The sequence below is a fragment of the Eretmochelys imbricata genome, chromosome 7, assembly GCF_965152235.1.
Source record: "Eretmochelys imbricata isolate rEreImb1 chromosome 7, rEreImb1.hap1, whole genome shotgun sequence".
NCBI lineage: Eukaryota > Metazoa > Chordata > Testudines > Cheloniidae > Eretmochelys > Eretmochelys imbricata.
Window position 1 is genome coordinate 72,279,991 of NC_135578.1, and position 22,546 is coordinate 72,302,536.

Genomic DNA, 22,546 nt, shown 5'->3' on the forward strand with positions numbered 1-22,546 from the left:
CTGGCTCAGAGGTAGTCTCAGCACATCAGTTGGCAGTCCCAAGAGGGTCTTTGTGACCCAACCCGTCACACTGAATAGTTTGTTGTATCTGAAACCTGTAGCCAGGAACTCCTTCCCATGGCTATCCCCAAGGCTACAGTCTGGGTGGCCACATCCACCACATCAAGGGCAGCTTGTGATGAAGCTTGGGCAGCGAGCTTGCCCTCCTCTACGAAGGAGGAAAACTCTACCCTGGAGTCCTCTGGCAACAACTCTGTAGGTTTTGCCATAGCTCCGCAGGAGTTTTAATTATACCTGCTAAGGAAGACCTGATGGTTGGATATTCGGAGATGGAGCCCTCCAGTGGAGTAGTTTTTTTTTCCCTCCTGAAGAGGTCCAGCTTTTTAGCCTCACGGTTTTTTGGGGAGGGCCCCTGGTAGCCTTGGCACTCCTGCTCGTTTGCCGTGGCTACCACAAAGGAGTCTGGCAGACTATGAGTATAGAGGTGCTCGAACCCCTTAGAGGGAATGAAGTATTTTCGTTCATTCCTCTTTGCTGTTGTAAGGAGGTGGAGGTCTGCCACAACGTTTTGGTGGCATCATTAATAGTTTCAATCAGTGGCAGAGCAATACAGGAGGGACCAGAGAGGGTGAGAATGTCCACCATGGGATCTAATCTCAATGACCTCCACCTGGATTCCCAGGTTCTGCACCACCCTCCTCAGTAGTTGCTGGGCACTTTGCTGTCCTCCAGGGTAGGAGCCATCGACATTCCTGCCACCACCTCATCAGGTGAGAACGAGGCCCTATCCGGGAGCGGGTGCTGTTCCCTGCCCTGGGCGCCAAGGGGATCTCGCAGCACCTGCTCTTCCGGTGTGATCGGTGCCGCAGCTGGTGCGGATGGTGCTGACACAATCAGTGCCTGGGCCAGTGTGGTTGGTGCTGGCGTGGTCGGGGCCAATGCAATTGTTTGGTCTTGCTAATATGCCAGAGGTACATACGATGCTGAGGCCACCGATGCAGACCTGGAGTAGGACCTCTGGCCCTGGCCCTGGCAGAATGCCCAGGGGGTCCAGAATGGCCACCGGGCAGGAGCCTGCCACTGAACAGGCCACGTTTCCGGATGAGGCTGCTGTCTACGCCTGCCTAACCTAGATCTCCTGGCTCTCCTAGACCGGTAAGACTCCGCTTCTGACTATGAGGACTCTGTGTAGGAAGACCATGGAGGGGCGGTGCCCATCAGTGCAGGAGACTGGTGCCAGGAACTCAGACTGGTGCGGCTCCCCTATGTGAACGCTGGTGGAGGGCATTGGCGACCGGTGCTGAGGGGACTGTGACTGGCGTGGCATCGCAGTCTTGCTCCTGGATGGCACTGAGGGTCTCATTTGGTCTCGGCAGCATCCATGTAGGAGACTTGTCCCACCTTGGAGGGGAAGGCGGTGCCACGAGGGCGATGAGGTCCTTGGCCGCCTCAAATGCCTACAGCATGGATGGCAACTGTAGGTCGCAGCTCTCCCAGGTAGGGGAGTGTTGTGGGCCCGGACTCGATGAGACCCTACTCTGTGGAGCCAAACTCATGTGACCCGATATGGGTCTCATGATAGCGGGCTCCTTGTGTGTCGGTCTGGGTGTAGGGGAATGGCCCCTTTCAGGTCTCCTCTTCTTATGGGGAACCAGGGATTGGGAACTGTGCCGCCCACTGACATGCATGGAGCCCCCTATGAGTGGAGCATATATGGTGCCGAGGGTCTCTGGCGGAGTCCTTCCTCAGGGCTGACTCATCTGTTGCTGGCGCACTGCGCTCCAAGGATGAGGTGCTTAGCGTCAGCTCTGCTGATCTGGGGTCCAATTGCGGACAGAGAGCAGCCTCCATCAGAAGGATGTGAGGCACTGATCCCTGGCCTTCTGAGTCCTCTGACAGAATCCCCTGCAGATCTCGCAGTGCTCTTTTTGGTGGCTTTCCCCCAAACGCTTCAGACAGGAAATGTGAGGGTCACTCCTGGGCATAGACTTGCCGCACACTACACAGTGTTTAAAACCCGGGGACCAAGGCATGCCCCAGTCCGGGGGGAAACAAAAAACAATATACACAGACAGGTGTCCTGAGGGGAAGATTAGCGGGGGAGACTGGCTGTACTAGCAACCAGAGACACCAGTGTTGAACAAGGTGTGTTCCCAGGAAGGGGCAGAGAGTGACAGTATTCTTGTCCATTTTTTGAGGTGCCCAGCCACTGACGCACACAACTTATTAGCCCCTGTACAACTTCCTCTGCAAGGAAAATTTCATTGCTACCTTTATATCAATTGAAAGAAAAAGGACTTCCCTATGTAAAAATTGGTAATGGAGAGTCCCCCAAATGTTAATTATAAAAGAATCATTGTTTTAAAAGATTTCTATGTAGGAAGGGTCCAATTACACTGAAACAATTAAAAGTATCCAACAACTATTCTTACCATACACTGGACTAGAGATATATTTATGGCTGTAAAATTATACCAGATTTCAGTCTAACAGAGCATCTATCACTTTCTACCTTGGTGAAGAATGTATTGCTTATAGTTATAATCAAAGTGGTATATATACCTGCTATAGTGAAGCTAGGAATACCCAGGGAGCAATAAATTAATATGACAGTTGTGCCTAGTATGTTGTTTCTGTCTTATCAGCATAGAACCCCTTTGCCTCAGAATTCTGATGTGTGCTTGCGAACAATACACCCCGAGAATGCTTCCTTTGTTTCAAAATGGTAACGTTCAAATTAAAATATTTTTGACAGCACACCTGTTTTGTGAAGGAGTGACGTGCCCACATGGCACTCTCTGGCGGTCATCTGCACTATTGGTATTTCATTTAGTTTGCAAACTCTTTAGATTAAGGATCTAGGGATGAGTCCAAAATCCATTGAAATCAGTGGAAATCTTTCCACTGATTTCAGCAGACTTTGGATCAGGCCCTTAGTTATTAGGTTTGATTTAATACAGTAGTTCTCAACCAGGGGTATGTGTATCCCTGGGTGTATGCACAGGTCTTCTGAGGGGTACATCAACTCATCTAGATATTTACCTAGTTTTACAAAAGGCTACATAAAAAGCACTAGCGATGTCAGTACAAACTAGAATTTCATACAGAAAATGAGTAAGCAATTTATAAGTAATAGGGTGCTGTGACACCTTTTTATTTTTATGTCTGATTTTATAAGCAAGTAGTTTTGAAGTGAGGTGAAACTTGGCATATGAAAGACAAATCAGACTCCTGAAAGGGGTACAGGAGTCTGGAAAGGTTGAGAACCACTGTTTTAATATACCTCACCTGCTAGATAGCATCATGTGAATTTGGAGTACGAGACAAAATAAATGTCAGCTATCCAGGATGTCTTTACCATTTGTCAGTTTGAGAACTGGCCTATTTACAAAGTTCCTTTGCACATTCATCTTGTCTTCCGCCAGATTTTATTGGATCATTTATTCTGGCAGAGATGATAAATAGGCACAGAAAATTAGTCATTTCCCAACTCTGAGACAATGTAGCAAATTATGAAGCCAAAATCCAGCAAGGGAAGCCAGAGAATTGCGACTGGCCTGTAATCACACAACAGTTTCACAAAGGGAAAGGAATCATCAGCTCAAATGAAAAATATTTGGATCTATGAAAAGTGTTTTGACTTCCAGGGTTTGATTTTAATAGATCTGAGACCTAATGTCCACATGCATCTTTGTATGGACAATTACACTCCTACTTTTTACACAAATGCGTGTGATTGCATTTGGAAATCTGGCAATTGTGCACCCAGAAGGATATTTTGATCCATGCACAGTTGAAGTAATGCATGGGTAAAGTGATGCACAAATACACATGCCTCTCAGTCTTCAGACTGATGAAAATCAGGCCCCCAACACCTTATTCTGATTGTATATGTTCCCAGTAACAAAGACTCACTGGGCTGAATTCTGCCTTCAGGTATATCCATGCAGCCCCGTGCATTCCCAGGGGTTGCACCAGTGCCAGTTATGGGTGTAACTGGGCAGAACTCAGCTCATTGCATTTGTTAGTATTTAGCATTTTTACACATTGTATATATTATAATTTTGAACTTTCCCAGTATCCTATTCAGCCAAATCGCAGGAGGCACACTTGCATACAGACACACAAAATGACGGAATGGTCCTGTGGGCACAGCCAGTCAGGAAGACACATTCAAGGGGATTTCACAACCTCCCTGGGAAGTCTGTTCTCTTCAGTCTTCTTTTCTCACAGGTCCAGTTTTCTAAACCTTTTATCATTTTTGTTGCTGTCCTCAGGACTCTCTTCAGTTCGTCCACATCTTTCCTAAAGTGTGGTGCCCAGACGTGGACACTGTACTCCAGCTGAGGCCTCATCAGTGCTGAGTAAAGTGGGACAATTACCTCACGTGTCTTACATACAACACTCCTATTAATATTCCCCAGGATAATAGCCTTTTCTGCAACTGTTTCAATTTGTGATCCACTATAACTCCCAGATGCTGTTCAGCACTATTACCACCTAGCCAGTTATTCCCCATTTTTTAGTTGTATGTTTGATTTTTCCTTCCTAACTTAGTAGCTCTTTGCTCTTGTCTTTATTGAATATCATCTTGTTGATTTCAAACCAATTCTCCAATTTGTCAAGGTCATTTTGAATTTGAATCCTATCCTCCAAAGTGCTTGCAGCCCCTTCCCAAGTTGGTGTCATCCAAAACTTTTATAAGCATACTCTCCCCTCTTCAAGTCATTAATGATAATATTGTATAGTACCAGCCAAGACTGACCCATCTGGGACCCCACTAGATACATCCCACTGTTTGACAGTGAACCATTGATAATTACTTTTTGAGTAGTCTTTCAACCAGTTCTGCACTCATTTTCCCAGCTAGTTTTCTTATGAGCATGTCATGTGAGACTCCGTCAAAAGCTTAACTAAAATCAAGATACACCATGTCCACTGCTTTCCCTGCATCCACTAAGCTAGTACTGTGTCAAAGAAGGAAATTAGGTTGGTTTGGCATGATTGGCTCTTGGCAAATCTATGCTGGCTATTCTTTATAACCCTATTATCCTCTTGGTGCTCACAAACTGATTTAATAATTTATCCCAGTATCTTTCCTGGTATTGAAGTTAAGCTGATGCATCTAATTCCCTGGATCCTCCTTTTTCCTCTTTTTAAAAATAGGTACTGTGCCTGCTCTTCCTGGATTTAAAAAGGGCCCCTTGACCATTCAGAGGCCACTAAGGAAGCTCTCAGTTTGGCCTCCAAGATGGTACTTCCTGTAGTGTTTATCTCCAGAGGGTCTATGTGATAATGCATATGGTCCTATCATAGCTGTTGTGTAGTGGTATGGAGGTGTTGGCTGTCCCACACCCCAGAAACTTGGGTTTTAATCTCACACTCTGAAAAACAATTGTCAACATGTTGTGCACCCCTGGAAGATGCACTGCTGAGAGTGTGATCTGGTGGCAAATGCACCAGTTCCAGAGATTGGCAACCTCTGCAAGGAGGGGTGGCCCTTGCCCCCCGCTCCCCCCATTTGTTAATATAGTAAATCGTTGTCATGTTGTCCAACATGACTTGAGCATGCAAAGTCCAAAATCATTTGTAGGCTTTGTATGCTGCATGCAGCTCCAGACAGGTTTATGTACAATTGGGATGCTTGATGAGTCCAGGTACCCTGAGCTACATGTTTGTCCTGATGGGCTCCCCTCCCTAGTAGGGAGACATCTATATTCGGTCTTTATGTGGGTGGGGAAGGGACAAAGGAAACACACACACACACCCCATCTCCCTGTTATCCCACCAGGAGAGAGAACTCAGAACTCTTGGGGGGAGAAGGGGAGATCAGTTTGTCCAGAGTTTGCTTGTTTGGCATGTTGACTGTCCTTAATTAAGCCTGTAGCCATAGAAGGGAAAATTTCCTGAAAAAAAAAAGTGTCACACAGATACATAAGGTCCTGTCAACCAAGAGGATGAGACCGGTTAAACAAATTGCCTGAGGGCTCAGTCAAGGCTAATGGTCTAGGGACATGCCTGGTTAGGACTGGATCCAACCACATTGATTCCAGATCTGTGTAGTAATGTCCTCCAGGGCAGTGTATCTAGGCCCTGATACTGGAGAGTGGACTGGGATTTTCTGTCCCTGGGTGGTGCCAGAGCTAATGGCTTCAGAACCAATGACTCCTTCTCTTGCTGTGTTGGTACTGATTAGTGTAGGAGGCATCTGCCACATTCTGTCTCTCGCCAGTACCAAGGATGGTGCCATGTCTTTGGCTAGGGATGGTTTCAGGGCACTCCTGCCTTTCAGTGCCAGGAAACTGGTACTGTGCTCATTGTAAGCTCTGGACACTCTTGTACCAGAGTCCACCCAAGTTAGAGTGTGTGGGAGAGGATGGCTTCTTCTAGATGAGGACGTGGAGGGGCATTTCTCATGTTTCTTGTGAGAATGTTTACTCTCACCTTCCTCATGGTTTTTGTCTGGAAGAGTCTTTAGTCCCCAGGCCAGAGACCACCATGCTGGGAGGTGAGCTTCTTGGTGCCTCTGCCCATCGTACAGGTTGGTCTGATAGGCCAGGATCAGACTGAGGCCTCATTGCACAGTCCATCAGGAATCTTCTAAGCCTGTGCTCATGGGCTTGATGGGTTTGGCTAGGAAAAGACCAGCAGATATTGCACTTAGAGAGGATATGAGCTTCCCTGATATAATAGAGGCACATGCCGTGGTTGTCACTGACCAGAAAAGCCAAAGGCAGGCCATGCAGATCTTGAATCCTGGGATTCTGGGCAAGCTGTACAGTGGGTGGGTGTTCTGGAAACAAACGCATCAGAAAAATTTAAAGTTGGAGATAGTCAGTATGCCTGAGCTTCCAAGGAAGAGAAAAAGTCCCAAGAAAATACAAATGGGGACAGGTGAAACCAGCTACCCAAATTCAGCAAAGGAATTTTATGAATATATTGTGACAGGGTCAGGCCAGATGGCTACAGGAGAAGGCAGATATATTAGCTCCAGGTTAAGTAGGTCCCTTTTCCCTGGGTAAGGTAACAGGGAAGGTTCCAGAACAAATCAGGAACTTTCTGGAAACAATTATGGCAGACAGGCTGATTAGAACACCTGCAGCCAATCAAGAAGCTGCCAGAATCAATTAAGACAGGCAGGCTCATCAGGGCACCTGGGTTTAAAAAGGAGCTCACTTCAGTTTGTGGTGTGCGTGCGAGGAGCTGGAAGCTAGAGGTGCAAGAAGCTGAGTGTGAGAAGGCATATTGCTGGAGAACTGAGGAGTACAAGCATTATCCGACACCAGGAGAAAGGTCCTGTGGTGAGAATACAGTAGGTGTTGGGAGGAGGCCTGGGCTACTTCCCCATGGGAGTTGTAGCTGTCACGCAGCTGTTACAGGAGCCACTGTAGACAGCTTCAGTCCACAGGGCTCTGGGCTGGAACCCGGAGTAGAGGGCGGGCTCAGGTTCCCTCCAACTCCCTGCTTGGTACTGGAGGAGTTGACCTGGACTGTGGGTTCCACCAGAGGGGAAGGTCTCTGGCCTGTTCCCCGATCCACTAGGTGGATCAGCAGAGACTGCAGGGATTGTTCTTCTTCCTTTTCCCCGTGCTGGCCACTGATGAGGCTAACTGAGTGAATTGCAGATTTGAGCCACAAAAGTGGCCAAACTGAGGGCTACCGTGAACCTCTGAGGCGAACAAATCCGCCAATAAGCACAGGACCTACCAAGGCAGAGGAGGAACTTTGTCACAACATCTACTTCAAAGTAATTGATTTTAAAATGTCCAGTATTCAATCAAGATTTGAACAGAGAAGCTACAAAATTATTCAAAACCTTGACTGTTAGAGAGCTTATTCCTTCACTGGTCCTTTTTACATGAACAGAGAGCAACAATACCCGAAGTTTGAAGGTGCAAACAATTCGATGTTTATTGGGGTGAACTTCCAGCAAGCTTAAATACAAGTTCCTTTTCCTTATTTCCGAATCCCAACTTACTTCCTGTTTGCCCCTAATTTATATAGTAATATTCTTAGCTATACCTTAACCAATCATTCTACTAAAATTTAACTAACCAATCCTAACATATTGTAACATGATTATGTAACCAATTATATTCCACCACCTGAATTAGTTTACACCCAGCAAAATTAATTATACAGCAGACAGGAACAATCACAGAACCAGACAGAGATTATACAGACAAACAATAGCAAAGTGGGAACTATAATGGCAAGACAATACAGAAGTGAGGATTTCACATCCCAGTATTGATAAGTGAGTTCTTGCCAGACAGGATGCTATCAAACTAAGTTTTCTTTTACATTTTCTAGGCACTTCCCTTTTTCTGGAGCTGATAGGCACTATCAGGACAGGATTGTATTCCTAACAGCCCAATAGCACCTTCTTTCCATGTGACTACTTTGGAATGTGAGGATGTGACCGGTCGCTTTTCAGCTTATGGCTGCCTCTGTCGCTTAGCCAAAGGCCTTAGCCTAAGAACAGGGCCCCAGACTGTCACAGTAAGAGAAGGACCTTACATTGGCAGACAGTGATTTTGATTCTTTCGTTTATACCTTTAACTAGCCAAGTAATAAAAATACGCCTAAATTCTTAAAGTACAGGCCTTTACAGACAGGCCTGAATATCTATATCCTAACATTGACACTCTCATAATTATTCCAAACAACATAAATGCAAGTTCAAGATGTCCTTCAGTGTGTTACCTCAAGGGGAATAAGGCAACGCTTTAGAAAAGAAAACTTTAGAAATGTTAGAGGGGAGATAAAAGGAAATCGCCTTTTCTCAGAAGGACAGACTCTACTCCCTTCCGTATCTGTCATCGGTGGATTTAGCTTACAATAAGGGTCTCTCCCCCTCCCTGTGCGATGTAATAAAAATGAAGAAAAGACAAGGTAATATGGTGCAAACAAAGGTAAGTGTATTAAGGGCAAAAATACAGAAAAATGGGGGGGGGGGGGGAGAGAAGAAACACAAAACTTGACCATACAGTGATTTAGTGACTGGCTTTCAGAGCTTGAAGCTGAGACCCAGAAAACCTCCTTTGGCCTTCAGAAAAACAATTAATGAAACCCAAATACAGAAACCTTTTCTATGATTTAGGCCTAGTGAACACTATGCATGGACGTGAGGCCCAGGACTTTCTACTCTCCGGCTAAGTGGAAGTCTTTGAGGAGGACCACGGGGGAGTCCTGACAACTGCTGAATTTTGTCGCAGGTGGGGAGACCCTGTGGGATGTTGGACACCAGGAAAGCAGGACCCTCCCTGGTAAGATGGATTCGATTCGCTGTGACGGGGATAGTGATGATAAGTCTCTCCTTCCTCAACCTTGTTGCGGGATAGATGGTACTTTTCTCTCTAGCTTTGGAGTGTTAGGAAGACCCGACCATGCACTCGCTGCTGCTGAAATGGCCTGCACCACGCAGGCGCTGAGCAAGATCTTATATAATCTCTAAGATGGGAAAAGTTTTGAGGGACTAGAATGTTGGGGGTTTGCTCTGGCAGGAAAAGTTGGTTTGAGCCAGAGGACTCCAGTGTCTAAGTTGTAAACAGGTTTGCTTACAAAGATGGAGTCCAAGGGTCATAGTTCATATACTTCATATTAGATTCTATTAAAGCCAGTGATTCACTTAACATTACTTCAAAAATACATTAAAACAACTAATTGAACATATTAAACAGTACCAACATTTTTTACTTCTTTATACCTAAGAAGTGGTATAGTCATGATTTCAGCCATGATTGCCTGAATACTCAGCTTCATTACTTGCAAGCCAGTTGTCAGCTTACAGGAAAAATGTGAAAGCCAGTTCAGAAATCTCTCACTTCACTCAGCCAAACCAAGCACCAGCTGTTTTCTGAAGTGATGAAATTTATAAAAATAATTTTGATGGTACCCACACCCAACCTTATAAATAAGCATACACTACTTCAGTTCACAACGCTCACCCTGCGCTTGCAAATATCTGCAATGCTCGTGACATCTTCCCTGATTTTGGGGCTTGTAATTAAACTTTTTAAAAAAACCCAATATTTTGCACAGCTCTACTAAAGATAGCAGCAACTGCTGGAGTTCTTCATTAATACAATCTCAGCTGACCAGAGACGCACCTGAATAATGTTTCAAACCCAACAAATCCTCCAGCATAACTAGGGTTGACATCTCTGAAACTTCCAATTTAAAAAACAAAGGAATTTCAAAAATTCTTTTCAGGCTTCTCTGTACATCATACAACCCAAAATAAAAGTCCCAGGCTCAAGTTTTTATAAATATATAGCGTGGGTCATCTTTGAGAACGGTTTACTGCATTAATTTGAGCAATATTAGAGGCTGCCAGTAGGTGGCACTATTGTTCCTAGTATCAGAGGAGCAGCCATGTTAGTCTGTATCTACAAAAACATCCGATGAAGTGAGCTGTAGCTCACGAAAGCTTATGCTCAAATAAATTGGTTAGTCTCTAAGGTGCCACAAATACTCCTTTTCTTTTTGCGAATACACACTAATACGGCTGTTACTCTGAGAGGAGTCCAGTGGCACCTTAAAGACTAACATTTATTTGGGCATAAGCTTCTTTAAGGTGCCACCAGACTCCTTGTTACTATTGTTCCTGTAAGTTTTATGATAAGACTATATATAAGAAAGGTGAAGAGATTAAAAAAAGTCTCAAGTCAGCAGCAGCGATGACCTATGGGCCAAATTCTACCCCCATTTTACATCAACCACTTCAAGAGTACCCAGAAGTCACCTACTACAGGACAGGCCCAACAAGGAAAATAACAGAACACCACTAGCCATCACCTTCAGCCCCCAACTAAAACGTCTCCAACGCACCATCAAGGATCTACAACCTATCCTGAAGGACGACCCATCACTCTCACAGATCTTGGGAGACAGGCCAGTCCTTGCTTACAGACAGCCCCCCAACCTGAAGCAAATACTCACCAGCAACCACACAACAAAAACACTAACCCAGGATCCTATCCTTGCAACAACGCCCGTTGCCAATTGTGCCCACATATCTATTCAGGGGACACCATCATAGGGCCTAATCACATCAGCCACGCCATCGGGGCTCATTCACCCGCACATCTACCAATGTGATATGCCATCATGTGCTAGCAATGCCCCTTTGCCATGTACATTGGCCAAACCGGACAGTCTCTACGCAAAAGAATAAATGGACACAAATCAGACATCAAGAATTATAACATTCAAAAATCAGTCGGAGAACACTTCAATCTCTTTGGTCACTCGATTACAGACCTAAAAGTGGCAATTCTCCAACAAAAAAAAGTTCAAAAACAGACTCCAACGAGAGACTGCTGAATTGGAATTAATTTGCAAACTGGACATCATTACATTAGGCTTGAATAAAGACTGGGAGTGGATGTATCATTAAACAAAGTAAAACTATTTCCCCAAGTTTATTTCTCTCTCCCCCCCCCCCCCCCCAAACTGTTCCTCAGACGTTCTTGTCAACTGCTGGAAATGGCCCACCTTGATCATCACTACAAAAGGTTTTTTTCTCTCTCTCTCTCCTGCTGGTAATAGCTCACCTTACCTAATCACTCTCGTTACAGTGTGTATGGTAACACCCATTGTTTCATGTTCTCTGTGTGTATAAAATCTCCCCACTGTATTTTCCACTGAATGCATCCGATGAAGTGAGCTGTAGCTCACGAAAGCTTATGCTCAAATAAATGTGTTAGTCTCGAAGGTGCCACAAGTCCACCTTTTCTTTTTGCACATACAGACTAACATGGCTGCTACTCTGAAACCTGTCACTCCAATGAGTTAGTCTTTCTTATCAGGAGGCACATTACAGTTACACTGAAAAGGTTGGCAATCAAGCTCTAGAGGGGTCTAAGTAGAGACAATAAATGAATTACTATCTGTGAGGGACTCGGCAGGTGGGGGGGGGCATACTAGTGCTCAGATAGAAATGGAATATAAAAAACAAACACATTCACTCTCTGTGCCAGCTGTGGCAATATCTGTGCACTCCTGCAGAAGACGACTGACAGGGACTGATACAGCCAAGTGCCAGGGCCTCTGCAGGTGGACAAAACATTCTACCAGCCTGCCACAGCTAGCATTCCCAGGGCTTCAGACAAGATGTCAAAGCAGGGCCCCGTGCCTCCAATCCTTCCTCTTGCAGCCTTATGCTCTCCCCCTTTTCTGTCTTCTTATTCTTTCTGTCTGTCTAGGTCGCTCTTATATTGGTGCCTATCACTGAACTATCAGAGTGCTTTTTCTTTCATCCACCTTGTTCATGCCTCTTTCTTCCCTTCTGTCACTATCGGCAGGATTTGTCCCTCTGTGTAATTTTGTTTGGAGTGTGTTCTGGATTCAGATCTGAGAGGCTTACGAATACTTAGAGGTAAGTCAAATTCAGCAATAAAACTGGCAAAAAACAAGTCTGACAGGCTCATCCCCATTAGGATTTTCCTGCTTTCCCTATTTATCAGCCTTCATTTTGAAGCATGAGGAGCTGCTGCTTCCTGGAATAAGTTCCAATGAGGAATATTTTGCAAAGCTCGGTCTTTGTCTCAAACTTTCTTTTCTAGTACATTCAAGTATCTGAAGTCTAGTGAAGTTTAAGTTGTAAATGCCAATATAATTTCAGTAGCAGATTGAAATTTCAATCTCAGTTACACGAATATACTCCAGATCCTGTTAATTGGACAACTCTCTGGCTGATTCACCAACTTCAACAAAACCTGTCTCTTAGTCAGTACCATTTTTAATTGGAAAAAATCTACCTCTTTCTTGAGCTCATTATTTTAGCTCAGTGCGCTAATTATGTGAAAGTCAAAACTCATGAACCGTGGGAGGCAGGAGAAGAGGAAGTATATTAAAATACTTTGCTATTTCAGTAACTCCTGTGGTTTGTATTTATTCTCTGGTTGATACCAGTTTTTACTGAGAGTGGCATTTCTTGTAAAGGTGTCAGTAATAATTCTAAAATTATAAGTGAAATACAGTAGGTGTTAGATTTTAGACACTGTCAACTTGAAAGCTAATCAATTATAAAGGTATTTTTAGATACTACTTGTGTCCCTTAGATCCTTCTACCAATGTTGTGTTTTTTACAACCCTATATTTTAAAAATAGGTCTCTCCCCCCTATTGCTGTGACGGCACAACATGAAAAAGTGATTATACAGGAGAAACAGAGTCTGAATATAAACACAACGTCAAATACACAAAGCTGAACTGAAAGCACAAGCATGAAGCAGAAACTGAAAAACAAAATAGATAATTTTCTCTTTAGTGTAAATTGTAACAACAATATAGGCAAAGCTATTCAGACAGAAGTGTAACCTACGTTGATGGTGTCCCTTTACAGGGACATTGACAAGTTGAAGGGTCTTTTTTAAACTGACTTGTTTAAGAAAACTTTTCTAATGGAGTGCCCTTTAAATAGCATGTTTTGATTTCTTAAAAAAAATCCTTAAATAATTCTAATCCTTTTCCAGCTCCCCTACTGATGTTTAAAATGATCTTTGGTGGTCTTGGTCTCAGACTTGCCTCAAACATGTCCAAGCTCTCTCCTACCACATTTCTCTGTGTACATGTCTGCCGCCTTCTTTGCGGCAGCTGTTGTAGGTGAGCCTGCACCTGAGCAGCACTAGAGTGATGTCCTCATTCTAGGGCCTGAGACAGGAAGAGCAACACCCCATTAACAAAACCCTGACAGTGCCTATATATGAAGCAGTGTCAGTTGCATGAAGTCACCACTGTGTTGTCAACTCTCACAATTTAGTGAGTCTTGCGATAACTGGTATTTCCTCAGCTCCTGGGGTCATGTTATTTCATTAGAATCACAACTTTTTCTTTTTTTGTTAAATGTTGCAGGGAATGTTTCTAACCCTCATTTTTGAAAAAATGACCGAGTTTAAAAGGAAGTTTCAAATACCAGAACGCAAACAAAAAAAACCAAACCCTCAAAGTTTTTTTTTTTTTAATCTTCTGGGCTCTGACAATTTTTGAATGTAAACGCCATGGGAAAAAAAATGGAGAAAAATTTGTTTCCCCCACCCCCTCAATTTGCTATAACAAAAGTCATTTCAATTGTTACCTTGAATAACAACAGCAGGTACAGCCATTTGGAGATGAAAATGAGATTTTCACATGGATGCTGTGCCTTTAAACTCTTAGATTTTGCTATTAGAAACTAAATCTTGATCTTTACAGCAGAAATATTTATTATTTTTACAGCACCTAAGAATGTGCTAGGAACCCTACAGAACATCTACAAAACACTATGCCTGCCCCCAACATCTTCCAAGGGTAATAATTAGAATTACAATTCGCTCTGTTTTTAGGGAGAGAGAGAGAGAGAGAGAGAAACTTCATGTCAAATGTCTATTTCTCATCCTACCATAGATCATCAATGCAAGTGAGTAAATACTCCAGCATGAATTTGGAAACAAAGAGCACTGGCAACTTTAATCCTGATTTTTTTCCCAGAAGAATGTTCAAAATCAGCCAACTAGAGAGAAACAAAAGGGCCAAATTCTACCTTTGACACACACGTATTACTCCAATGGAATTAAATGGGGGTTGTCTGCCTGTTTGAGAGGCAGAATTTAGCCCTCTGTATTGAACTCTCCCCGGAGGCATTTCTAGTTTCCCTGCATGCTAACAAATTTCTGTGCAAGTGTGAAAAGGAGCGGATGGCAGTTTCCTGTAGTTAAACCCAAGGCTATGCTTTAAGACAGAGAAAAATAAATTCCAGATTCTAGGTGGAAGTAGTTAGGGCTGCAGCCAGACACAGAGGATAGGGGGCAGAAAGTAACCCCATGGACATCTGCCCCCTTTCCCATGGAGTGGTAATGGGGCCCTCTTCTGCCAGGAGGTGGAAGTGTCCCGGAACAAACCTCCAGATGCTTTTGGCAGGCAGTATGTGTGTTGAATTGTTTAATTTACCTTCTCCAAGCACAGTGAGGCCAAATGTTTTACTACAGGCTGTACAGGGTAAGAGCAGGGCCTTTGTGGTAAATAAGGGCTGTGAAGGAATTTGATTGTCAGCTGGCTAGACAGGAGGGCAGGAAGGAGTTTCTATGTGAGTGGAAAGTGCGGGACACTGTGCTGAAAATTTTGAGACTTACCTTTTTGCTACTTATCTGTTTGATTTTTAGATTACCAAGGTCATTAGAATGGGAACCATCTTCTATTCTGTTTGTGTAGAGTGCCTAGTGCAATGAGGTCCTAACTAGGCTCTGAGTGTTACCAAAATACAAACAAATAACAATACAAGTACACAGTACTGTTGAAGTTCTTCTCATTTAATTGTGAGAATTTACATTTTCACATTTTGAAGGTCAAGAAAATTTCTCAAACAACCAAATTTTGGCCAGTCCTACCTTGTCTTAAAATCCTGGAGAAACATGGGATTAGTTAAAATTCACCATATTGACTGGCTGAGGTCTTCTGCTTTGTAATGTATAAGCTGCATAAGTATAGGAAGCTGTATATACTGTAACAGAAAAGTAAACTTATGCTAAAATATTCTAGTGCTTTTCATCCTGAACGTTCACAAAAGGCTTCACACACACACACAGGTGGACTAAATTGCAACTTCCTCAGATGTGGATTTCAGTAGCTATTTAATGCAATACCCCAAGGACTGATTACAACAGGAATTGAAGAAAACTACTTTACTTAATTGAAACAGAACCAATTAAAGGAAGCCGAGTGCAATTACCCAAATTGTAATTTGGCCAAGACAGAAGGGAGTTAACAGTCTGCTTCCTACAAGAAGTTGTATAAAGCCTTTAATATTACAGTTTGCAAAGAAACAGCCAATGTGGTGAACATTGCAGAGTCCTGGGTATTGTCGCAAATTTTTCTTGAAGTTCTAGCCTTGGGAGGTTGGAGTGTGCTTAGATGGCTTGGCTGGTTTGAAAGATGTGGTGAGGGGTCTCTACCTACAAGGTGAAGCTAGGGTAGCGAGGAAGGTAATGTACTAAAGTTACATTTATACCATGTGGGGTCTATAGAATCCTAAATTACACATCACACTGATCTATAGTATCTAGAGAATTCAACTCAACCTTATCTATGGGACTGTGCCCACTGCCTGCATAATTTCTCAGTGGTATAATTCATGTTGATTAGAGAAGACATCACACCAAGAAGTGTTTAGAATCATTCCTTAGGATGAACTCATTCAAGAGGTAACAGCTGAAAGAAGTGAACGTGGGGATATTTTCATGCATACCTCAGGTGGCATAGGAACATGAGACTCAATCACTGGCAGTTCAACATCATCTGTGTGGCTGTGACCACACCCCTTTCCTTCACAGATGATATACGGATCCAGAGTCAATAATTCTACATCTATATTTATGATGTTTGTGAATGCTATTACATAACAAGTGATCATATAGATCAGAAGTAGTGGTATGAAAAATAGCAGTAAACACCTCTTATTCTAAATATGTAAGGGAAGGCTTACTAGTATTATAGTGATCCATAAGGAAGGGTGAAGTGAGGAACAAGGATATATTAAATTGCTTTCCAAAATGTAATTGTTGGCATAAATGGACTCCTTTCTGATAAAGATTGGATGAGGTGGTAAGGGTTTTAAATAAGCTTATTCCCACAAGCAATTGGTTGTTTATATTGTTTCCCATAGTATTATAGCCTCATAGTAGACACTATATAGTTAAGGCTGAAGAGGAGAGGCTTAAAATGGAAATGCATCCTCAGTCACTTGATTTTGGGGTTGGGGGGTGGAGAATAAAATAATTACAAAATTGAGCCATCATCATTCCCTGTGCTATTTGAATACACATAGGGAGCAGATCTGCTGAGTGAGAAGAAACTACCTATGGTACTTATATGGCCCCCATTACTGTAGTATCTGAGCATCTTACAATCCTCATTTATATATGCTCACAATACCCTTGTGAGGTAGGGAAGTATTATTATCCCCATTTTATTGGGGGGAACTGAGGCACTGAGAGACTCAGTGACTTATCCAGTGTCACACAGGAAGTCTGCAGTGGAGCAGAGAACTGAACCTGGGTCTCTCAAACCCCAGGCTAGCATCCTATCTCCTGGAGCCTCCCACTGTTCTTTTCTTCCTCCGAGTCTCCATAGTGAAAGTGGAGTCATTCCTTCAAATGACCATCCATCAGTTTCTCTCATTCCTAGCCACTTGCTCGCTTTAAAACTTCCTTTTCCTCTGCAGCCTGAAAGCAACAGCTTTCTATGAAAAGCATTTTGTGATGCTGCATATTGAGGAGGATATATATGGTGTGGTTAATTAAGAACGTTAGAATGGCCATACTGGGTCAGACCAATGGTCCATCTAGGCTGGTATCCTGTCTTCTGACAGTGGCCAGTGCTAGTGGCTTCAGAGGGAGTGAACAGAAGAGGGCAATTATGGAAAAAAGATCCATCCCCTGCCATCCAGTGCCAACTTGTGGCAGTCAGAAGTTTATGGATGCCCAGAGCATGGGATTGCATCCCTGACCATCTTGACTAATAACCCTATATCCTCCATGAACTTTTCTAATTCTTTTTTGAACTCAGTTATACTTTTGGCCTTCACACAATGCACAGTCATAACCTGTGGAACTCATTGCCATGGAACATCATGAAGTAGTACTTCCTTATGTTTGTTTTAATCTGCTGACTATTAGTTTAATTAGGTGATCCCTAGTTCATGTGTTATGTGAAGGGGCAAAGACCACCACTTTCTTCTTCACACCATTCATGATTTTATAGACCTCCGTCATATCCCCTCTTAGTTGTCTCTTTTCCAACCTGAGAAATCCCAGGCTTTTTAATCTCTCCTCATATGGAAGCTGTTCCATACGTTAATCATTTTTGTTGCTCTTCTCTGTACCTTTTCCAATTCTAATACACCTTTTTTGAGATGGGGCAACCAGAACAACATGCAGTACTCAAGGTGTGGGTGTACCATGGATTTGAACTATAGCAATATGATATTTTCTGTTTTATTATCTATCCCTTTCCTAATGGTTTCTAACAGTCTGTTAGCTTTTTGTTTTTACTGCTGCTGCACATTGAGCAGATGTTTTCAGAGAACTAGTCACAAGGACTCCAAGATCTCTTTCTTGAGTGGTAACAGCTAATTTAGACCCAATAATTTTATATGTATAGTTGAGATTATGTTTTCCAATGTGCATTACTTTGCATTTATCAACACTGAATTTCTGCCATTTTGTTGCCAAGTTACCCAGGTTGGTGAGATCCCTTTGTAAGTCTTCGCAGTCTGCTTTGGACTTCTATATATTTTGTAACCTGCTTTTACTGTGTCCCACTGATTTTTTTGTCCTTCCACCAAGTTTCTGTGATGCCTATTATATCAATATTTTCGTTTTAATACCAGGCACTTAAGTTCAGTCATCTTAGTATTTAGACTTCTAGCATCCGTATTCAAGCACTTATAAAATTTGTCAATATTCAGTTGTTTGTGGTCATGTGATGTTATTGAATGGGACTCTCATTTTCAGTTCTTAATGTACTTTATCAACTTCTCTTTTCTAGGATATAGTGTATCCTCTTTAATTAATCCTCCCCTACATGATGTCTCTGTCTGAAGTGTGTTCTCCTCCACATCTGTTGGCAAATTTTACATGCCAACAATCTGGTTTCATCTTGGTTTAGGTGGAGACCATCCATCCTGTATAGACTCCTCCTTTACCAAAAGATTCTCCAGTTCCTAATAAACCAGAATCCCTTTTTCTGTTAGGAAGAAAAATTGATATCACTCCACTGATATATCAGATTTGCTGACATCACCTGGATCTTGTTTTATGAATACAAATTGCAATTGGTTTGGGGTTTTTTGGTTTTTTGCCCCAAGACTACAGTGTGTACACAAATACAAATATATAGCAATCAAGGATACAAAAATATAGCAAAAACACTCATACCTGCTCTGGATGACAAGTTGTTTTGGTAATGGTTATTTGCTAAAAGGTAAAATGAAAAGAGAAAAAAAAAGTAAAATCAGACAGAAAGGTATGAGATGGCCACAAAGTTTGTAGGGAATTAAACCTACTAATATAGCAAGATATGCAGAGAAAGAACCCACTCCATGAAAGCAGGAGATGTACACATGGATGACTGTCCATCCCCAGGTAATCCCCACACTGGCAGCATGGTTCCAGCAGGAACCAAGTTGCACTGACTGGTATCCCTGTAACTGCTGAGTAGCAGTCCATGGAGCATTGTAGCAGTCCATGAGTAGACTGAGTAGAGTCCATGAAGCAGTCACTCCCATTAGGATATCAGCTAATATTTCTGTTGGCTGTGGAGGGGACAGTAGCATGGAAAGCTGTCAGTCCTCTGCAGTCTCCACACAATTCCAAACATTGAGGAGTCTCAACCCTGCAGTGCTCAGCAGAAAGGCTTCTACAAGTGTACAAGGAAAGGGGCATGATACTGTGGTGATGGCATTCCACATGCCTTCTAGGTAAGGAGCAAGAAGTCTGCTCAGGGAGGGGAGCACGGGGGGCGGGGTGGGTGTCTAGCCCAAATCCTGAATTATTATGAATCCATTGTAGAAATAAATATAGCAGAAGCAACTGACAGAGAAAAAATCAGTTGGGAAATAAATACATTCAGGAACTAGCAACATGTGAGAAGGTGGAAATTAAATATACATGAGAGATAAATGGCTTTATATTTAAAGGTAACCTGAAATGCTATCTCCCTGCTGGAAAAGTCCTATACAAAGTAATTAGAGTATTAAGCCAATCTAGCTAAAAGTTATAGCAGGAAATTTTAAGTGTTATGAAGATGGATTCAAATATTCTATAGAAAGGATTTTAAAGTAAATTTTATTGAATCTGATTTAATTTCATTAGACCCTTATTGGTTTCATCCCCTATTAACTTCTATAAGCATTAAGAAGAATTTTTTTTTTTAAAGTATATGAGAGCATGTGGTAGTGTATGTACACCCCATCCCCATTTGGGGTGGATCATGGGTGCACTGATATAGCGGTTACAACCTACCAGACTATCATGGACCTCATAACAGTGCGACCCAATGGCTAGAGTCAAAGCAGCAGCCCTTGGGTTCTGGGCTGCATGGCCTAATGGCTCGAGACGCTGCGCAGTGTCACCTAGTGGCCAGAGTCACTAGAGCAGCCCTCAAGTGCAGGGCTGTGTGGTCTAGCAGACAGAGTTTATATAGCAGTCCTTGAGGGCAGGGCAGTGTGGCTAAGTGGCCAGGGTCAATATGGCAACCCTTGAGTGCAGGGCAGCACAGCCTAATGGCCAGATTGAGTGGCAGTCACCAAAAGGGGTGGCAGCCAGGGTAGGGGAAACTAGGTCCAACTGACTCCATCAGGTCCCAACCGAGGGCCCTAACAGTGGCAGAGTGGCCAGCCACTGCATCAGCAGGGAATCCAACTGCAACACTGACCTTACACAGGTGGGAGACACCACTCACTCCACCTCCCTTTTCTACCGGGCTTCCTGAAGCTGCAGTCCATATGACATCAGGGTCTCCTCAGCACAGGTAACTAACTCCCTGGGACTCTGACTCTAGCCAGTCAGTTGTAAGCAACAGGTCTTCAATCTGTGTCTCGGGATCTCTAGCAAGGGAAGGGCTATAATGGCTCCTAGGCTGGAGCCTTCACCAAGCATCCTTCTTCCTTAGTGGTCAGCCCCAAAGTGGGCTGGGCTGCTCTCCTTTCCTTTATATTAACGCAGCAGTTGGAGCCTGCCCAGCAGGATCTGAGGGGCGGGACTTCCTCCACCCATGGTGTGTGATTAACCCTTTCCTGCCTGGTGTGGAGTATGCACACCCATCACAGAGCCCAAGTTATGAACAGGACACATCCAAAAAGTATAAATCAGTCTAAAATTACACTGAAAGTCTTGGTAGTTACCATAGTCTAAGTTCAGGAGCTCTTCTAAAACAGCCAATGTCACTCAAAGATGTAAGAAAGCAGGGAGCTGCATTCCTTACAGCGCTTAAGGTTTTATTAGTAATGGCATCTGCTGCTGTAGGAGAAAGATAGAATCCTGAATTCTATGTCTTGGCAGGTAAGTGAAAGAAGAATTGAAAACTGAACAATTTTGTTTTCAAATATACTCCTTTATCGTTTTTAAGTTCACACATATATTTTGTTAATTAATTGGAGTCTGTGTATATTTATTATACCCAAAATCAACATGAAAAGAACAGTAATAAAGCTGCAAAGTCAAGACACAAAAAAGTTAGGAAATCCCAGAGTTAAGGTTACCTGTGTTACCTTAATCCTCCCCTGCGTGTATATGCATTATGATACAATATTTAAAATATATGATAACATACTATTTTCCCACAGGAATCTTCAGAGATTTTAGCTGCTAAAAGCTAAAAAGTCTCTACTGAGCATGAACAATCTGCAATTTTACCAAAACTTATAACTTTACCAAAACTTATAACTTGGTCAAATTTGGGTGGATTTTCAGAGATGAAAAAAGGCCTGACAGAGAGCCCTCCCCAGCTGCTAAATTTCAAGTTCCTGTTCCAAAGCTTGGGGCACTTCAAAAGAAAAGGTGAACTCAATGGTGTAGTGATTAAAAAGCATTTCAAAAGAAAAGGTTGCCGGAAGTTTCTGACATGGCAAAACAATGTGTTTTTCCATAGCCTTGTTACTCGAAACAGCTGGACCATTTTGGCCGTGGAAGACGCCTAGCCTGAAAAATTTCAGCCCAAATGATTAACGGTTGACAAAGATATAAACAACTGAAAATGGGGTCTTATAAGAGGAAACCTTAATAATAGATGGTGCTACCAGCCCTGCCTACAATCGTCATTATGAAAATTATAGTGGTGCCCAGAAACCCCAGTCAGGGTTGCTTTCTTCACCATTGTGCTAGTCACTGCACAAACAAATATGACGGCATGGCGTGGGATTTTCAAAAGTGCCTAAGTGAATTGGGAGCACAAGTCTCATTGACTTTTAGTGGGACTTATACTCCTCATTTAGATTCTTTTGAATATCCCACTCACATTCCCTGCCCTGAAGAGCTTACAATCTATAAACCATTACATTTCACCCAGTAGTATAGTTGATGGTAATCACAGGTAAATAGTGTTTACCCACTTCTCCAATGGAAAATATAGTTTACCTACTTCTTTATTTTAATCACTACACCATTGAGTTCACCTTTAATAAGGGGGTAGAAGTTGCCAGTCCAAAACCAGTGTCAGTTGTAGGAAAGCTAGGCTCTTTCATCTATGTGAAATTAATTGGTGGCCTGAGTCTTATTTGACATCTCTGATCACCCCTGGATTTCTTTCAGCTTTGCTGCTTTCCACCTTTATCTCCCTCCCCAATTAATACCCTGTGTTTCAGTTAGTTTTCCTCTAGATGAGGGACTTTACTTTTTTCCAACATGAATCCTATTTTTTTTTAATTTATGCCCATGCTTCCAATCTATCCCCTTTGTATTATTTCTTTGTCCCCAGGGGTATTCAGAACTCCTCCAGATTTAGTGTCAGCTGTAGATTTCATTACTATGCAGTTTACTCTCTCTCTCTTCTAGCCCATTTATAAAGGT